The 15497-nt window shown below is 42.2% G+C and overlaps 1 protein-coding gene across 1 annotated transcript in view; it reads right to left on the reverse strand.

Moving 5' to 3' along the window:
• The window catches only part of LOC122815150 (probable E3 ubiquitin-protein ligase HERC1), a 5886073-nt gene that overhangs the window by 1032973 nt on the left and 4837603 nt on the right, over positions 1-15497 (reverse strand). The window lies entirely within an intron of this gene.

Genomic DNA, 15497 nt, shown 5'->3' on the forward strand with positions numbered 1-15497 from the left:
TGATGAGATCAAGTATGTTTTCTCCTCTTGTGGGGATGGTGACTAGTTGTTCCATGGCATTTGAGTTTATGAACTCCAGGAACCTTTGGGCTAGAGTGTTTGGGCTTGAGTAGTGTTCCCAGTCTATATTAGGGTAGTTGAAGTCACCTAGTATGATGGTGTTTGGAGATGCATTTATCCCCTCCAATGTTTTCAGGAAGGCCATGCGAGGTTCCTGAGTTTGAGAGGGTGGCCTGTAACATGCTACAAATTGCAGAGCAGTCTTGCCTATGGTTAATTGCACCTGGATGGTCTCCGATGCATCGGCGTTGCCACCAACCTTGAGGTGTGGGTGTCCTTTATGAATATGGACACCTCCTTTCTTGGTGTTGTCCGGATTTTGGGGCCGGAACGCATGATATGAGGTGAAACCTGATAGTGCTGGGGTGCTCTCAGGAGCCTTGAACCAGGTTTCTGTCACAGCACAGACATCAATGTTCTCCATACTGAGAAGGGCCTTGAGTGCGTGCATCTTGAGATTGAGACTTCTGGCATTGAGCAGCATTACCCTTAGTTTTTTGCCTTTTTTGTGTTCTAGGGTGGTAGGTTTAGAATTTGAGCCTTGCCTAAAAAGGCACTATGGGGTGGCAAGAGCCTTTGCCAATATCCGGAAGCCTAGGGGTGACAGGTGCAAGCCCCCTCATAAGCAGCGTGGCTTGTCCAGCATGTCATCCCAGGCAGACAGACATTGGATCCCCTTTGAATGACACCAGAATTTAAGCCAATTATTAAAGCTGATCATCTTATCACTGTATTGTGGCATCATTCTAGGTGAAGGTAGGATACTGCTCAAGGTCAGGGTCATACCTGCCTGGGCTACATAATCAGAGAGCTCCTCAATGTCTCTTTTCATGTAGTCCAAGGAGGTGCGCCTCAGGTCGTTGACACTAGCGTGGACAATGACTGAGTCGCACTTGTACCTGCTGTTGAGAGACCTGAGTGCTTATGTGGCGGATTCTAGTGCCCGACAGGCAGCTTACTGTGACCTTCTCCTTACTCAGGCTGGTGAGCGGACGCCAGTGTGTCTGACTATGGAGTCACCTATGACAAGTATGTTTGGTGTTGTATTTGGCCTTAAGGGCAGTGACTGCTTTGCACACTGATTTTGTTGTTTATGTGTTGTTTGTGTGGTGTATTGAGTTTGCAGTTGCTTGGGTGTCTGCTTTGGAGGCCTCTGCTGTTTAGGAAAATTTTACTCAGAGCCGTATGTCTTAGTGTGTTTATGTGTTTGATTCAGTGGTGTGGTTGAGTTATGTGAGACTGGTGTTGTGGTGTGTGTAGTTGCCTTCTCCTCCTGCCTGGTCTTGCCAATCCTGAGTTGAGAGAGCTCAGCCTCCAGTCTGGCTAAATAGCTGCATCTCTCACAAGTGTTAGTGTTACGTGGGAGGAGGAGAGGGTTGTCCGTGTACATGAGGCAATTGTAACATTGTCTCAGAATTCCCAGATACACCAACTGGGCAGGAGAGGACGCCAGCATCTGACCCTTCGACATGCTAGAAAGAATTATGAGTTAGTATGAGACAGAAAAAGTAGTGGGCTTAGCAGGGAAGTGGGCACTCCTGGGGGTTTTGCTAGTGAGAGATTTGGATAATATAGGAGTGCTTGACCTGCAAAGAGAATGCTTATAAGACAAGGGATATGCTTATAAGACAAGTGCTGAGCTTTTTGAGAAGAAAAAGCTATTTGGAACAAGTGCTGCACTTTTTAGTGATGGTGTAAACTGTTTAGGTTCCTAACAGAGCAGTTCTAAGGGAAAAATTGAAGAACAGACTTTCTGGAGCCAGAAAGAGTTTAACCTTGTTTAACCCGATGCTGCTCTAGTGGCAACTCCTAAAAGCGTGCTTGATAGCAGGGGCTGGAAAGAAGCAGGAATAGACCCAAAATGGACAATAAAACTACAGTTTCAAGTCAGTAACCACCTCTACGGGGCAGGGAAGCTGCTCAATGTTATTCACTGCCACTGATCAACAGAGAGACCCTCCTTCAGCCCAAGCAAAATGGCCTCACAGAAACTTTCAAACAGTTCAGGAACAGCAAGCCTGTAACTGAACTTTTTTAACTCTCAGAAAAGTGGGAAAAAAGCAAGATTTTTTTTGTTTTTTGTTCTTACAGAGATAGCAGAGGTTCACAAGTAATATCAAGTTATAACAGTGCAGTAAATGACCCCACACAAGAGTGCTAGGTCAAGGACAGAAAATATGCAAGTTTTAAGAAAAAAACGATTTAAAATTAAGTGCAAACAGGAAATTCAGCAAACAGCTTTTGGTTGTGCTCTAAATACAGCTACTAATACAGAAATCAAGTTGTTCCTTCATGACCTTCTCCATATAACTTAACGTAACTTGATTTGACTTCATCTGAATTATAACCTCTCTCTATGAAGTTATACATAATTTTTTTAGTTTAATTTTTTGCCTCTTTAACATCACTACATAATCTTTTAATTCTCAACATTTCTCCATAAGGTATGGACTTTAAAGTGTGTTCTAGATGACAGCTAGTAGCATGTAACATCCTATTCATCTGATTAAACTTCCTATGTATCGTAGTGTGAATCTTCTTACCTACTTGTCCTTTCAAAAAAATATCCAAATAATTAATTTCTCCACCTATCTGTATCCCGTCAAATTTGATTTTATAGTTATTATTATTTAAATATTCAACAAATTCATTAGCCAATTTTTTTCCGTCCTTACAGATGAAAATCAAATCATCTATAAAGCGAAAATATAGAAGCACATTTCTATTGAAAAACTGACTTCTATAGATGTGTTCAATCTCAAACAGTCCCATAAATAAATTAGCATAAACTGGCCATAGCTGTTTCTACATTTTGTTTATATAACACTCCATCAAATTCAAAAATATTATTAGTTAAACAGAAGTATAATAATTCCATAATATAATGAGTTCTAGGTGTATCTTTCAAGAAATGTTGTACAGCTTTCAAGCCTAAATGATGTGTGAAATTTGTGTATAAACTGACCACATCTGCTGTAATAAAAAACATGTCCTTGGTCCATTTTATTCCTTGTATTTTACTCAAAAAATCATAGGAATATCTAATACATGATGGTAATTTCACCACCTCTGTAATCAATGTTTCATGCAGAAAACTGCCCACATTATATGTAAAAGATCCAGTCGCCAAAACAATCGGTCGACCTGGAGGCTGTTAAACATTTTTGTGTAATTTTGGAACACAAAAAAACTTTGCTACAATGCTATTCTTTGTATACAATTTATATGTAATATCCTTGGCCATAAAATAATGTAGCCTCTCACCTTTCTTTAACAAGTTTTTTTTTTTTTTTTTTTTTTCATTTATATAAATGTAAGATTACCTTTGTCATATGAGCAAATTTAATAAAGATGTTTGAAAAAATGTATTAATACTAGACATCATTTTTAAAGATGCAGAATAATGTGAACAATGCTTCAAATCATTTGGCAACAAGGAAACCTAGAGATCTCCTCGTATGATGAGAGAGTCACATATGAGAGGTAATCAGTTCAGCAATCAACATATGGTGTAAGGTGCAGGTATCAGCATGACAGGAATGTCTAACTTTTAGTAGAGAATGTGGGAATTGTTAAATGCCTAAACATTTGTTCACGTTTACAAATCTTGCATAACAAAAGAAACCAGCCGGGGAAAAATGCAAGTGAATGATGCAAAGAAAACTAATGGCTGTTTAGTCACTGACTCAAATAAACAACTTGGACTGGGTGAGAAATTTATGAATGCAGGTGATCTGTATGAAGTATATACTGTTTCCTCACAGGATACACAAGATCAGCAGTGCTATCACTGTAAAATCCTCTGGAATAAAAAGATGACATTAAGCAGGAAAAGAATCATACTTAAGCTTAATATCACAGCAAAATGTAACAGTGTAAATAATACATTGGGAAAATGTGCGTGAATGGGTCTTTGTCAGAGTCTAAAGCTACTAACTTATTGTTGTTGAAAATTTAAACCAGTGTGTCAAACAATAACTGTGTTTATAAAAACAAAAGGTTCAACTTAATGATTCAAATTGCATCAATTAAAAAAATACATATGAAGGTTAGACTGGCCTGTGAAAGACTGGGAATGATTAAGCAAATTCACAGTATGCAGGAGCACCACAGATCAAGATGCACACACCCAGGGCAGTCTCAATCTCAACCTCTAAGCACAAGAAATCTGGACAAAGCCAACTATAACGGGTGGACAAAGGCCCAAAAATAGGGACAGATTTTAATTATTGCTCTTATAATCTTAAAACACTGTTGGATTAACAGCTTCTTTGTTAACATGCATTTTCTGAAGGACATGGAGTCTGACACTCAAGTGTAATGTCATTAGTTAGTGACTTCAATCTTCAATAATTTGACAGAAAACCACACATTTTAACAGGAACAGACTAAAACTATAAGGCAAAAATCTGGACTTTCTGTGAAAATCTGGACAGTTAAGAGCTAAGCAGACCATAATTCTCAAGTCCAGGAATACAATTCTGACTTCTAAGTCTACATACTTTCCAAAAATATCAAGTGAGATATCTTGACTTCATATTTTTGATTGTATTCTGCTTTTCAGCATCACTTCGCACCACACTTTGCTTGTTCAGCCTAAGAGATTATGCTGTCTGAATATGTGAATATTTTGCCTCATAAGTCTTCAAACTAGTACCTTTGCAGTCATGTCAATCATCCGAGTCGTTAGCACTGTTTACTGAATGAAAGTCTTTCTTTTGCTTTCTAAAAGATCATTTTTTTCTGACTTCATGGGTTCTTTGTTAGTAATATCTCAGCTATCTGTGTACACACAAAAGTAAATTATGATATTTTCAAGGTACGGTGTAAATTTAGTAGACTGGTTAAAGACTACTGCTGATAGATATGAATGCAGTATTAGTCCTAACAATAATATTTAATTATGGAAACCAAATAAGGAGATATTCCACTCAATAGTGTCAAATTATGAGATTTCTCTGCAAGTTTTAAGGGCAAGTAGAAAAGATATCTTCCAGCAAATACATATGCAGCAGTTTTAAAATGGAAGTAAAGTCAGACTTCTCAACATAAAGTCCCACTTCGTAAATGTAACTTTTGTGGAGTCTTAAATGTAAAATATCCTTAAAGAGAACTTTTACATCTGGCTGTGTGACATGATTTCAGAAAGGTGACAAAACTTGCAGAAACAACGGGCAAGCAGTCCTTAATGGGTGGATGTATTACGCTGTAATCAAAAGTGAAGTAATCCAGTAATCTTGGAATGGAACTAAGCAAGTGAACCAGGACTTGTGACTAGTCCAAAAAAAAAAAAAAAAAACTATTTTCTTCCACTTTTGGAAATAGGATTTCTTTGTATTAGGTCACTTTGCTCCCTTTAAAACATGCAACGTTTAACAAGAATATGAGCTACAGTTAGGGAAGAAAATGAAGTATCCACGCTGACTGATTCAGAGTTTTGAGACTGAGAATCAAACACCTGCCTTGCTGTTGTCCAAGTAAGGATTTGTGCACTGGTAATGGTCAGGTGGGTAAATCATTAAATTCACTAGTAGAGAATGCCTTGGTTGTACTGGCCAACAATGAAACATAAGAATTAGATTAACATTGTCGTGTTTACACTGAAGATTAATATTTGAATCAGACAAAAAGGGAGGAAAGTAACTATAAAAGTCTGAGTCCAACTGAATGAGAAAACATTTATCTTCTACACTATATTATATGACAAGAGAGAACAAAATGTTCTGAACTGCTTACTTTAGAGATTGGCAATTCATTTTAGAAAGCAAAGAATTGTATTGGCAGTTGAAACTTAATGCGTCTGCCTATCCAGGTCTCAATGAGTATTGCTCTTTGAAGTGTATTTTAAAGTTAAAAGCACTTCAGAGATGAATAAGTTTTGTTTGGGAGGCATTATTTTACAGTTGACGTATATAAACTATTTTTGTTTAATAGTATAGCTTTATTCATAGTAGTATTGTACAAACAACATATTTTTATTTATATTTATTTTTTATAAGTATGGGATTGTTTATGATGTCATTATTGCTGATGTCATTTTCTTTTGGAATATTTTAAATTGAATGATTAACTGTGGCCCTGTGTCCTTGGATTACTTGGTTCAACGAAAGCACTTAAATAAAATTTTTGGAGATTACCACCAGCCTTGTATGTTTTTTCATCAGTTCATTGGTTTTGTTTGGTTTTTTTTTTCTTCTTTCTAAAAAGCTCTCTCTGAAAGATCTCACAGTTGTAAAATCTCTTTAGAAGCCACATGGATCCAGTTTCTATGCCTATGCCAATGATACATCCCTGATGTGGGCATCAGCCATTTGATTCTGTCGACTTGGAACACTGACCCATGAAAGATGGAGGTAGAAAGTTGTCTCCAACATTTGGATTGCCTAACTCGACAGCTATAAAGATGTTGCTTCTCTTTGCTCTTTATGGGCATGTAACTGTAGAACTATCTGCCTTTGGTTTTCAGACAGTAAATTTGAAAATCCTTCTGAAAAACTGCCAGAGCCATTTGCACTGTTTTCTTTGCTTATAAACTGATGTGGAGTGAGCTTTAATCATGTGCCTTTGGTATGGTAAGCTGTTGAATTAAGTACACAAACAATCTAAAGTGTTGTTAAACACTAACACTGAATGGGGAAGAGGTGAAATTACAAAGATGTGTTTAGATCTCTATACTACTTGACTTCACTGTTTATATAGTCAGGAACTAGAATTAACATTTCAAGTGGGTTCCTATTGGTTTGTCGAAACTTCAGCAGTTCGAACACCACATGTTCAAACTGTGAAGTTCAAAAACTGATTATCGCGAAGCTGCGGAACACCTAATTCGTTCCCAGGGAAAGAATTTGGTGGGCCACTTCTGTGGCTTCGCGATTTTCAACACTGTGGTAGAAAGTTCCGGGTCGGGTTCAGGTAAGTGTGTGATTGTGTGGATGTTAAGGTTAGGGCGCGGGTCAGGTGAGTGTGCAATAGTGACAGACCTTAGTAGTGTATGTACAGTTTAGTGTAGAATTAGATGTAGGATTTTAAGTGTATGTGTGTGGATTGCTGTCTTTTTGGTGTGCTTGCATTATGTGTGTTTCTTGGAACAGTGATTTTTTCCCCTGGGAAAAAAATCGCTGTTCTAAGCCTTCGATGGTTTTGCACTTTGAGGTTAGAAGTTCGAACATATGGTGTTCGAACTTCCGTTTCGTCGAAGTGATATAGACCCTTTCAAGTGAGTTCTTAGCTTAATTTTGGAGGTCACATAAATTCCACTTTACTATCTTTACAAGAAATCTAAAATGAGACACAATGAGGACGCAAGAAGACATGCACTCTAAAGAGCTCAGTAACAGTCTTATCGTGCTTTATTGCTGTTGAGGAAAACTCTGCCAGAATTGTATGGATTGCCATCTACATTTTCTTTGTAGGGAAGATTTTCATCAGAATGTAATGTGTGACTGCACACAAAACAGATACTGATGTTGATATGAGGGAGTCTGAGCAAACTTTTTGTAATGTGCACTTATTCCTGGAGACTGGAAGTGCAAAACTATTTGTTCTATGTGATGAATATACTGTCGCTTTCCTTTGTCACTGTCAGACAATCTTCCAGACAGGGGAGTATGGTTAAGTTTTGCTTTCTAAGATGTGCAAACACTGGAGCTAAACATCAGATAAATGTTCGGAGATGCTATCAATAGACCAAAAAGCAGATCTGAAAACTGAGAAAATTGTGCTGTGCTGTTGGAAATCGGAGATGTCTTATTGAGGACTTCAGTGGAATATAGTTATATGAAATCCTCCATGTTCAGACTTTCTTTTATGAAAGTGTTCAAATGTGATAGTTCTAGAACTGAACTTGATGTGATATCTTTTTGGAAACTCAAAAAAGTCTGGAATAAAAACCTTGACTGTTAGATGTAAAGGTATTCTTTGTTATTGCATTCTTCAATAAAATTTGATCTATTTTTAAAGCTTGTTATACTTGATGATGAGGTATTACCAGAAAAAGCATTTCCAGACTATGAAAAATATTATTGCATAATCTTGCTAAATTCTCTGAAGAGCACATCTTTCTGTACTAACCTGCTACCAGTCAGAAGGATAACTGAAATTTGCCTGTTGTGGGCACTGAGTCAAGAGGAGGGAAGGAGTCATTTTGATGATGTATGGTTAAGTCACACTTTATGGAATTTGAATTACTGACGGACATCCTTCTTTGACAATGGAAAGGTCTGAGAAGAAAGCTCCTTCCTATAAAAAAAAGTTATTTAGATCTTTAAAAGAAGACTGGGTCTAACTTTCTTTTCGGGATCCAAAATAATATTAATTAGCGGCTGACAAAATTGTGTCACTGGAGCATTCAACAATCCTCCTCTAACATCTTTATGTATGATGCAAGATAAAAGGTAAGGCCTTGATATGACAGCAACAACATTATCATAAGCAAATCTGAATATGTGCACTGACATCTTATCTATAGAAGTAACTCATTTCTCTTTTTATTGGTAGTAATAGTACTATGAGGAATTTATTAAGTTTTCCTGAATCTGGTCTAATATAACATTTCTACATGATACCAAGTGTGCCAAATAACTAAGTACTCCCAACAACTGATGTGGAATATGTATAAACTTCCTTCCCATACACATCTAATAACTCTGAAAAAGAAGTTATGTTCTTACCGTAACGTTCCATGTGAGTTGTTCATCTTGCCTTTGTTCTTACACACGGGTTCGGAGCTGAACCCTCGGCTCCGAGTCGGCCACATTCCAAGCTCTGCATCTAAGAGAAGCTCGAGGCACAGTCCCTATCCCATGATCTCCTGCTGCTAACCCTCAGATCTAGTTTGCAAAGAAACCGGGTAACAACATATATACCTCTCTACACATGCATACGCACCAAAAATACCTATACACGTATATACCTAGAAGGTAAAGATAAATACAGGCAACTTTGTTATACCTGTCTGACTACGCATGCATACATGGGCACAGGCAGTCACAGGAAACCATGAGAAGATGACCAGCCACGAGTCGTACCTGTTCCTCCAGAACATGGAAGGGGGAAGGAGGGTGGGAATGTAAGAACAAAGGCGAGATTAACAACTCACATGGAACATTATGGTAAGAACATAACTTCTTTATGTGAAGTTGTTCGATCTCGCCGTTTATTCTTGCACACGGGTAGCGTCCCCAGCACCCTAAACCCCGGGTGGCTCACGGGAGAACATTCCTGAGAACAGTGGAACCAAAGGAAGCCCTGTCCCTGGAGGCCCTGTCCACTTTGTAATGAGTAATAAATGTAGGAGGTTTGGCCCAGGTAGCTGCAGCACAAATGGTATCTATAGGTAAGCGAGCCGCATGAGCCAGAGAAGTAGAAATGGCTCTAGTAGAGTGAGCTTTAATTTTGAGGGGAGTAGACTGATTTGAAGATGAATAAACAAAGTTTATGCAGTCTGAGAGCCATTTGGATAGCGTGATTTTTGGGACTGCAAGTCCTTTCTTACTATCTGCATGAGACAAAAATAGTTGGTCCGATTTCCTGAATTCTTTTGTTCTGTCCAGGTAAAATCTCAGTTGTCTGTGCACGTCCAATTTGTGAAGCATGTATTCCAGCTTATTGGTATGGTTCTTGAAAAAGGTGGGAAGCTCTATGGATTGATTAAGATTCGATTCTGAGCAGACTTTTGGCAGAAAAGATGGATTAGTACATAAAGTGACCCTGTCTGGGTGAAATATCAGATATGGTGGACTAATTGAAAGTGCCTGCAGCTCCGAAACTCGGAGGGCCGAGGTGAATGCCACCAGAAATAGGGTTTTCCAAGAAAGGTATTTCAGTGGGCATGACGAAGCTGGTTCAAACGGCGATAGCATGAGTTGGGATAGCATCAGGTTTAAATTCCAAGGAAAGACTGGGCTCCGAATAGGTGGTCGGAGATGATAAGTTCTCTTCATGAAAGCCCTACAAAGCCTGTGCGACATAATTGTCGCGCCTCCTTCTCCCACATGAAAATTAGATATGGCAGCCAGCTGTACCCTTATGGTGGATGTTGAAGCCCCCTGGTGAAAGAGAGTAGATAGAAATTCTAGAATCTTGTGAATAGGAGCAACCAAGGGATCTAAACCTTGTTTGGAGGCCCAACACGCGAAATGTTTCCACTTGCTCTTATACAATTTTCTAGTGGAGGATTTGTGGGAAGAAATCAGAATATGTTGTACTGCTGGAGATCAAAGATCCGACCTGGCTAAGCGGGGAAGTGAAGCAGCCATGCTGTCAGTTTGAGGGACGAGAGAGAGGGGTGAAGAACTCCTGATGAGTGGGTCAGCAGGTCTGGCACTGGGTCCAGAGTCCAAGGTTCCTCTATTTGGTGAGCTTGGAGGAAGGGGAACCAGATTTGTCGAGGCCAGAATGGTGCTATCAAGATGATTGTCCTTTCCAGACCTTTGGCTTTCTGCAGAAATTTCGAGATTAGTGGAACAGGGGGGAAGGCACATAGGAGACCCGGGGGCCAATCTTGTACAAGTGCGTCCCTGGGGGCGCCCCCGGAGGGGGAAGTAGGGCAAAATAGCTTCTGCATTTGGCATTCAAGGGGGAAGCAAAAAGGTCGCAGCAAGGCTGGCCCCATCTGCGGAAAATTCTCTCCGCTACTTGATTTTTGAGGGACCACTCGTGAGGCAGCAGGACGGCTCTGCTCAACCTGTCTGCTATTACACTGGACGTCCCCGGGATGTGCGTTGCTATGAGAAAGCATCCAGTGGACACAGCCCATTGCCAGATCTTCAGGGCCTCTCTGCATAAGGGGTAAGACCTGGTTCCTCCTTGCTTGTTTATGTACCAGACCACTGACATATTGTCTGTCTGAATTGCAACTGTTCCCTGAGGTAAGTAGTCGTGAAAGTGCTGCAACGCTAGGAACACTGCTCTTAACTGTAGGACACTGATGTGCAGTTTGTACTCCATTTCCAACCACTCGCCTTGAACTGTTCTCCCCTGAAAAAGTCCCCCCCACCCTATCAGGGAAGCGTCCGTGGTCACTGTGGCTAAAGGGGGAGGAAGAACAAACGGGCGGCCTATCGTAAGTTCCTGACTGTTCATCCACCAACGAAGATCCTGTTGGTAAGATTCCGTGAGTAGGATGTTGTGTGACAACGGTAGCTGTTGGTAAGACCACTGTGCAAAGAGTAGCCATTGGAGAATCCTCATGTGCATTCTCCCTAGGGGGACCGCGATAAGGGCTGCTGCCATCATACCTAAAACTTTCAAAACCTGTGCGGCTGGGACTCTTTTGTTTTCTAGGAGAATAGAAACCTGTTCCCTCAGGGTTGAGACTCTTGACTGGGGAAGTCTGATCAGGGATAAGGTAGTGTCTAATTCCGCTCCTATGAATGATATATGCTGTGAGGGCGATAAGACAGATTTTTCGAAGTTTAGAGTTATGCCTAAGTGGGAACAGAGATTGATTGTATAGTCCCTGGCTTGCAATAGATGATGCTTGGTGGTGGCGGTTAGGAGCCAGTCGCCTAAGTATGGAAACACCCGGAATCCTAGTAGTCTCAGGTGGGACGCCACTACTCCCATGCACTTGGTGAACACCCTGGGGGCTGAGGTGAGGCCAAAGGGCAGAGCTCGAAACTGACTGGCTCCCAGCCGGAAGCGCAGGTGATCTCTGGATGGCCTGGCCATTTTGATGTGGTAGTATGCATCCTTGAGATCTATAGAGAACATCCAATCGTTCGTTTGAAGAAATGGAAGGATCGATTGTAGCGTGACCATCCAGAATTTTTCCTTCTTGATAAAGGTATTGAGTTTGCTGAGGTCCAGTATTGGCCTCCAGTCCCCTGTTTTCTTTGGAACTAAAAAGAACCTTGAGTAAGTTCCGGATCCTGTTTGGTCTGCTGGGACTGGCTGGATGACTCTTTTTTTCTAACAGCCTTCATATTTCTATGGCTGCCTGATCCCTCAGATTGGGTGGAACATCTGGGAATCTTATTTGGATAGGAGGATTGTTTAAGAAAGGGATATTGTATCCTCTGGTTATTATGCTTTTTACCCAGGAATCTGAAGTGAGATTTAGCCAGGCTTCTGCATATAAAGCCAAGCGACCCCTGACTGCCTCCAGAGCAGGACAGCTGGGCCTCCACTCAGCAGTGCTGGAAGGGCTTGCCAGGGACGTTATCCCTGTCGCCCTGGTTCTGCGGACCCCCTCTGCCACCTGGGCGGCATCTTCCATTCCTTCCCCCTCCTCTGACTCTGAAGGGGGTTTCACTAGGTGTGGACTGGAAAGCTCCCTGAGTCTTCCAGAACCACATTTTTCCACCTCTTTGCCCTTTGGGGTATGGTCTAGAAGGGGCGGAAAAATGGACCCCTACGGCAGACAGGGTCTTTCCTTTTTGCTCACACTAAGTGAGCGTCTCCTTCACTTTGGGCCCAAACAAGGAGGAGCCATCAAAAGGGGCATTAATAAAGGAAGACTGAAAGGCTTCCACAAAGGAGCATAGGCGCATCCAGGATTGTCTCCTCAGAGCGATCGCTAAAGCTGCAGCCCTACTCGATCCTTCAGCTGCATATGAAATAAGCTGCATGGATGAGTTCACGATAGAGTTTAGGGTATTGAGCTGTGTTGTCACCTTGTCTGAGACCGCAGCATCTGTGGTACCCTTAAGAGTATCTCCCAACTCCTTGAGGAGATCTCTCTGAAGACGGGTAAAATGAGTGAGGTAGTCCAGTGATCGCATGGAAAACGTCGCTGAACTAAAAATGCGCTTCCCGTACCTGTCCATCGTCCTGGAGTTCTTATTAGGAGGATGAACAGAGGAAGATGCTTCAGACATTTCCTTCTTGGTGGCCGTCGCCACCACCATAGCGTCAACTGGGACTCCCTTGGTGAGGTAAGCCTTATCCTGTGGGGCAGTGATGTATTTATTGGGCCTCCGAGGGACTGGTTCTAATGTGTCAGGGGACTCCCACGCCCTTCGAGCTATTAAATCCATTAACTCGAAGGGCAGAGTTACCCAGGAGGTGGAAGATTGAGCCCCAAAAGCCTTCAGTAATACCAACTCATCCTCAGTGGGGGCAAGGGACTGCCAGTCACCCCTCTGCTTGAGAATTTCAAGGATGTCGGCGAACGAGACATCCTCCGAGGAGGACCGTGGGGACCCCTCTGACTCATCCAAGTCGGTATCCAATGTCAGAGATTCCTGTGGGGAATCAATGTGCCTCCTCTTGCACAACCTCTTCCTCGGGACATCAGAGGGGGCATCTGGTGAAGTTCCGAGGAGCAGGGTTCACCCTCTGCGGTTGACTGAGGCTTTTGGTCTCTACACTTGGCGGGGACCAGTGGTGCAGAGACAGAACATGGACCCTTTGGGGAGGGAGAAGAAGAGTCTGATGATGTGAAAGTCTTACCAGACAAGACCTTCCTCATGGCCTTGAAGGCACCGGAGGCCCGGGCCGAGGGTTCCACCGGTTCTGAAAAAGACGGTAGCCTCCCCGGGCCCCGAACCACAGGCTCCGATCCAGAGGACGGAGCCAGACATATCTGCGCCGAGGCACCGAGGGGAAGAGTCGGAACTGAAAGCTCGGTTCGACTCTCCCCCCCAGAACTGAGGAGAGATTGTCGGCTCCGAGACCCCTTGAAGGGTATCGAGGGTGTCGAGGTCAGTGGAGCTGAAAGCACTAAGGAAGGCTTCGGCCCCGGTGGATCAACGATCATCAGATCCTTGACTCCTGGCTCCGAAGACTCGACGAGTCTCAAAGGAGGATCAAGAGATGGGACAGGAAGGGTCTCAAGCTTCGAAACCAACCGGGACGAAACCACAGTCAGTTTGGATAAGGCCGTGTTCTCCATCAGTTTCTGCACCACTCGATCCACATTGGTGTCAGACAGCATGGAGGAATGGGTCGAAGGGGCCGAAGAGGTCACCGAGCGAAGGATCGATGAAGGGGGTACCTCTGATACTGGCTCCAAGACCTGGACCTCGACTCGAGGCAGCATCTCAGTGCTTGGCTCCAAGGTCTGTGGAGCCAGCAACCGAATCTTAGAAGAGGTACTCGGAGCAGATGACCTGGGCTCTGATACCTTCGAAGACTTCGACCCCTTCGAAGACTTTGATGACTGGTCTACCTTGTCCAATGCCTCCTGAAACTCCGGCTTCAGGAGACCTCTCTCAACCAGTTTCCTGTGTCTCTCCATCATCACTCTGCCACTAAACGAGTGGCAGATGGAACAATCTTTTTGAAGATGGAGAGGACCCAGACAGTAGACACAGGAAACATGGTTGTCAGTTATGGACATTTTCTGTCCTCACTGGCAACGTTTAAAGTCAGATTTGGCTTTTTCTGACATTTTTTAATCAGAAGAAAAAGCAAATGCAACTGTATATATATAAAGCACACCACACTAATCCTAATAATAATATATATATATATATATATATATATATATATATATATATATATATATATATATATATATACTAGATATATATGTATATATATAAGTAAGAAAAATTTAAAGTGTACTTGTCACTAAAACACACAGCTAGTAAGAAAATAAGAAGTTATGTACTCACCATAACATTCCATCTGAGTAGGTGGCTTCATTTGTCTGCAACCTGTGGGTCTTGCATCCGATATCGGATCCGAGCCGGCAACTTGTTACATAGCTAATGGATCCGAGCTCCTAGCTCCTCCCCTCACCCATAATCCCCTGCCAACCCTCCATGACCTCAGATCAAGTTTGCCCCTCTGTAGATACCTGAAAGAGGTATTCCAATAAAACAACCTACATAGATCAATTCTGAAGGCCAGGGGGAAGGAGGGGGGGATGGTTGCAGACAAATGAAGCCACCTACTCAGATGGAACGTTATGGTGAGTACATAACTTCTTAATCTGGAGTAGGGACTTCATTTGTCAGCAACCTGTGGGACAGAGTCCCCAGCTACCTGAATCTTGGGCGGCCATCATGGAAGGATATTGCGGAGCACCGCGGAGCCAAAGGATGCTCTCCCTCTAGAGATTACATCCAGTTTGTAGTGGTTAATAAAAGTATGAGATGAGGCCCAAGTGGCTGCCAAACAAATATCATCCAACGGGACTCTACATTTAAAGGCAGCAGAAGTAGAGATGGAACGAGTGGAATGTGTGCGGACACCTCCAGGTGCGGGTCTCCCAGCAGCTTGGTACGCTAAAAGAATACATTGGGAAATCCAGCGTGACAAGGTGACTTTTGAGACTGCTTTCCCTAAAGTAAATTTGACAAAGGAAATGAACAGCTGGTCGGATTGCCTGTGACCAGCAGTCCTATGAGTATAAAAACGTAGCTGCCTATGTACATCTAATGAATGCAGCTTGTACTCTCCTTTATTCTGATACTTTGGAAAGAAGACTGGTAGATTTATGGATTGATTTATATTGGTTTCAGATGCTACCTTGGGAAGGAAGGAGGTAC

This window comes from Protopterus annectens, chromosome 1.part1, assembly GCF_019279795.1.
Source record: "Protopterus annectens isolate FY-2018-M chromosome 1.part1, PAN1.0, whole genome shotgun sequence".
Lineage (NCBI taxonomy): Eukaryota > Metazoa > Chordata > Ceratodontiformes > Protopteridae > Protopterus > Protopterus annectens.